Source organism: Ursus americanus, chromosome 17 (genome assembly GCF_024610735.1).
Source record: "Ursus americanus isolate L20-20 chromosome 17, mUrsAme1.1.p, whole genome shotgun sequence".
Lineage (NCBI taxonomy): Eukaryota > Metazoa > Chordata > Mammalia > Carnivora > Ursidae > Ursus > Ursus americanus.
Window position 1 is genome coordinate 56,431,788 of NC_142143.1, and position 5,459 is coordinate 56,437,246.

The window sequence follows — 5,459 nt, forward strand, 5'->3', positions numbered from 1 at the left end:
ACAGGGATAATAACCACAATGGAACACATTAAATAGATTTAAATCCATGAATTCATAATGTTATTTAAAAAAATACTAGTCATCGTAAGACGATAGGGAACCAACCCGCTATTTTGAAAACCCTGGATAAGGAAAAAGTAACAAAAATTTATCTTGCCTTGCCAACAACTACTTTGAGGGGAAGTTCTTCATTATAAAAGTATGACAGTTGGGGTGCCTGGGTGGCTCAGTCAGTTAAGCATCCGACTCTTAATTTTGGCTCAGCTCATGATCTCATGGATTGTGAGATTGAGCACCACATCAGGCTCTGCGGTTCGCAGGAAGTCTGCCTGATGATTCTTTCCTTCTGTCCCTCCCCTCCCCACTCTCTCTCTCTCTAACAAATAAATTAAATTAATCTTTTTTTTTTTAAAGATTTTATTCATTTGACAGAGAGATACAGCGAGAGAGGGAACACAAGCAGGGGGAGTGGGAGAGGGAGAAGCAGGCTTCCCGCTGAGCAGGGAGCCCCATGCGGGGCTCGATTCCAGGACCCTGGGGTCATGACCTGAGCCGAAGGCAGACACCTAACGACTGAGCCACCCAGGCGCCCCTAAATTAAATTAATCTTTAAAAAAAAAGTATGGCAGCTAATAAATGAAGAAGGAATAATACAATGAGAACATCAGCACTTTGAGCGACAACAGTTGCTGACATCACAAAAAGAGATAAGCAGATATTATATGCCTCCTGACGGAAGAACTCACCACCATCTATGAGCTAGGCTTACTAAAATAATAAAATCTGAGTCTTAGCCTCTCAATCCAATACCAATTTGCAAGAAATTCATAAAACAAAGGAAAGACACCACACAGCAAAATCCAAAATGCAGAAAATTCTATCAGCAAAATCCAGAAGGTGGGAAATTCTGTAAGATAACAATCTAGTTTCTTCAACAAATAAACTGCAAGAGAAAAATGTCCCATAAGATTAATAGATGATCATTTGTGTATTTCTCCTGAATATCTTCAGGATAGGGAATGCCTGAGACAGTCCTTATTACAGGATTGGGTCACCATAAGAGAATTTTTTTTTTTAATTTAGAAACGTTTTTACTCTCTCTTAAAGCATACTAAATTTCTTCTTATAAAATTAGAAAATCTGGGGTGCCTGCCTGGCACAGATGGAATGGCATGTGACTCTTGATCTTGGGGTTGTGAGTTCTAGCCCCACATCAAGTGTAGAGGTTACTTAAAAATAAAATCCTGGGGTGCCTGGGTGGCTCAGTGGTTAAGCGTATGCCTTCGGCTCAGGTCATGATCCCAGAGTCCTGGGATCGAGCCCCACATCGGGCTCCTCCTCTGGGAGGCCTGCTTCTTCCTCTCCCACTTCCCCTGCTTGTGTTCCCCCTCTCTCTGGCTGGCTCTCTCTGTCAAATAAATAAAATCTTAAAAAAAAAAAAATCCTTGGGGCGCCTGGGTGGCGCAGTCGTGAAGCGTCTGCCTTGGGCTCAGGGCGTGATCCCAGGGTCCTGGGATCGAGCCCCACATCAGGCTCCTCCACTGGGAGCCTGCTTCTTCCTCTCCCACTCCCCCTGCTTGTGCTCCCTTTCTTGCTGGCTGTCTCTCTCTCTGTCAAATAAATAAATAAAATCTTAAAAAAAAAATAAAATCCTTAAAATTAAAAAAAAAATCTGTTTATACATCTTGAAGGATGTGTAAGAAACTGCCTATATGAAGGGGAACTGAATGCAAGATATCGCTGCACATATTTTGTTCTTTTTATGTTTTATTCCTGTTTTATGTAGTCAAAACATAAAATAATTGGGAAGGAGGGAGGGAGAGGGGAAGGAGGGAAGGAGGGAAGGAAGGAAAATCTTCAGACCCATTATGTTTCTCTGAAGCTTCCACCAAGTACACTTACTTCTACCCTGTGGTTAATCCTGCTTCTGTGTAACAACCCTTCAGATCTTTGAATACGTCTCCCTTTTTCCTTTCAGTTTTCCTTTCTTCAGCTATATGTCTGCACATCCTCCCCTTACTCTTCAAGTGACTTGGTGACTTGGTTAACAACCCCTTCCCGATTGCGCTGGCCTCTCCTAGCTGTACACGGCCCGGTCGTCAATGCGTGTAGCCCAGGACTGAGTGTCCGATTGCAGGAGGGACGACCACTTGGCGCATCCTGAAGACCATGTCATTTAATGGAAACAAAGCGTAAATAAAATGATTCGGCAGCTCCGTTCCTGATTATAGACCCAAGAGAAGTGAAAACATCTATCTCCACAAAAACTTGTACGTGAATGCTCATGGCAGCAGTATTCCTAACGGCCAGAAGGCAGTGAAGAAACCCAGAGTGTCGCCCCAAAATATGCCTCTTTGACATGAAATTATTTTGAACTAAAGGCAATTAAGAAGCAGCAAACACATAAAAAGCTCTCTTTCTACCCTCCTTTTCTGCCTAAAGGCAGAATATAAATTCTTTACTGGAGATGCTCCAGACTCTTATCGGCCCAGAGACGGCACCAGAGAAATCCCCAAACAAACGTCACTCCATTAGTTTCCTCCCATATGTTGACCTTCCCACAGTTTGCTGCCCTTAGAAGCCTAAAACTTCCTTTGTCCTCTCCTGTCATTTTGCCATAAATTTATTGCTCTTTTTTGAAGATGCTATATTAGCTAGAGTTCTAAGCCACCACTTTGAATTACTCTCCATTGAGGCTTCTCCGCTCTGATGTGGCTGCGTGTGTTAACAAACGTGTCCGTTTTATCTCGTTAATCTCTCTTTTTTGTTAAAGAGCCCCATCGGAGAACCTAAGATGGGTAGAGGTAAGGTTGTTTCCTACAATGGAAATAACCCAAATGTCCATCTACAGAAAAATGGATAAGCAAAATGTTATATATCCAGACAATTAATATTATTTACCCATAAAAAGAACAGAGTACTGGGGCACCTGGGTGGCTCAGGTGGTTAAGTGTCTAACTCTTGATTTTGGCTCAGGTCATGATCTCGGGGTCCTAAGATTAAGCCCTGAGTTGTGCTCCACGTTCAGCACAGAGCCTGCTTAAGATTCTCTCTCTCTCTTTCTCTCCCTCTGCCCTCAGCCCCCACTCATGCTCTCTCTCTTTCCAAAAAAAAAAAAAAAAGGTGAAAACATTATGTTTAAATAAAGAAGCTAGTCAGAAATGTCCAAGTATTATATAATTCCATTATTATGAAAGTTCAGAAAAGAGCAATCTATAGAGACAGAGAGTAGATTAGTGGTTGCTTAGGGCTTAGGGAGAGGGGTGAAGGGGTGATAGGAAGGTGATAGTCAATGGGCACGGGGTTTCATGCTCTCTCCTTCTGCTCGTGCTTTCTCTTGCTATCTCTGTTACTATCTCTGCTTGCTCTCTCTCTCAAATAAATAAATAAATAAATAAATAAATAAATAAATAAATAAAATCTTTTAAAAAATATATCAAGGTTTGAGACCCCTGGCTGGCTCACTCTGTTGAGTGTGTTCTGGATCCTGGGGTGGGATCCAGTGGGACCCCCACACTGGATGTAAAATTTACTTAAAAATTAAATTAGAAAGGGGCACTTTGGTGACTCAATTGGTTGAGCATCTGACTTCAGCTCAGGTCATGATCTCGGGGTCCTGGGATCGAGCCCCGGGATGGGTACCCGCTCAGTGGGGAGTCTGCTTGTGCCTCTCCTTCTGCCCCTTCCCCTGCTGGTGCTATCCCTCTCTCTCTCAACTAAAATTGTTTTAAAAAATTAAATTAGGGGCACCTGGGTGACTCAGTCGATTGAGTGTCCAACTCTTGGTTTTGGCTCAGGTCATGATCTCAGGGTTGTGAGATAGAGCCCTGGGTCCTGCTCAGGGTGGAATCTGCTTGGGATTCTTTCCCCTTTCTTCTCCCTCCCCCACTTCTCCCCCCCACTCTTTCTCTTTCTCTCTCTCAAAATAAATAAATCAATACATACATAAAATCCTTTAAAAACAAACAAATTTATCAAATTTTAAAAATCGTTAAAAAATAAAATAAAATAATTTAAAGTAAAAAGAAATGAAATAAGAGGTTTCAAGAGAAAGTGACAAATAGTAAAGACAGACAAGGAAGATATAAAATCCTTGGCTCACATTTTTTTTTTCCTTAGGCAACTTCCTTTGAGCATCTTCAAGGACTCCACTAACAGGTTAATAGAAATCTCTGAAAAAGAAAACTAAAGCAAAGGAACAGAAAAAAATACCAAAACAACAAACAAACAAAAAAATTACTCAAGAAGATTTTCCTGAAATTAAAAAATTCAAAACTACATATTAAAAGAATATAGAGAAGGCAGGAATGGTGGCTCGAATTCCAGTTGTGGCCAGTACTTCCACTGCAGAATAGCCCAGAACAGCAAGAAGGGGTCAGCCAGTCCTTCCCACAAGTGCAGGAGCTCGGGGGTTACAGCGCCAGGGAGAAGAATCAAGTGTCCACCACCAGCTTTAGGCAGGGTATCAGTATGGAAGCCATGAGAGAGAAAAAAATGGCGCCCTCCAATTTCAGCACAAGACCTATGGAAAAGCTGCCAAGCCATTGCCCTTTAAGGACCCAAACTTTGTGCACTCTGGCCATGGTGGTGCGGTAGCTGGCAAGAACAGGACCTGGAAGAACCTGAAACAAATTCCTGCTGCTCAAAGGGCAAAGCCGTGGCAACTTCGGTATTGATGCTCCTCCATCCTTTATTATTTTTTTTTATTAATAATGATTTTTTATTATATTATGTTAGTCACCATACAGTACATCCCCGGTTTTCGATCCTCCATCCTTTAAACTGGCTCAGAAGTCTTCTGATGTTTCAGGTCTTCTTGCCAACGGCACAGACCCCCAGAGAAAGATACAGTTCAACACCACTGAAGAGTTTTCCTGTGTTCAGAGGCTGCCATTCAATGTCATCACTGGCTATGTGGCCCTGAGGAAGGCTGCAAGCATCATTCCCTGAGCCTTGAGAAATGGAGACCAAGTGGACACTGTCTCAAAGGCAAATTTTGGACTCATGATTTTCTTTTATGGAAACAAACTTATTCTGTCAATCTGGAAATGTCAGTGCTGTGCCTTAGAAAAAATGTTTGGCTTTAATTTAAGGGTTTCCTCCCTCTGTTTTCCCTCCAAGAGTGATATTTCCTGTTGAATTAAATTATACTTCAGTTGGAGGCACCTGGGTGGCTCAGTTTATTAAGTGTCAGACTCTTGATTTCAACTCAGGGCATGATCTCAGGGTCCTGAGATAGAGCTCTCTGTGGGGCTCCACGGTGGGTGTGGAGCCTACTTAAGAGTCTCTCTCCCATTCCGTCTGCCCCTCCCCTACCCCCACTCACACTCCCATGCTTGCACGCTCTCTCTCTCTCTCAAAAAAAATATACTTCAGTTGTTGCCTCAAGTAAAATTGTTTGACAAGAAAAAAAATATAGCAGGTGCCTAAAATATTGACCTACAATGACCAAGACAAAG

The 5,459-nt window shown here is 42.3% G+C and overlaps 1 pseudogene; it reads left to right on the forward strand.

Annotated features, from left to right (window-relative positions):
* The first annotated feature begins 4,307 nt into the window (after positions 1 to 4,307).
* Positions 4,308 to 4,950, forward strand: LOC123787312 (INO80 complex subunit C-like; annotated as a pseudogene).
* Positions 4,951 to 5,459: the final 509 nt, after the last annotated feature.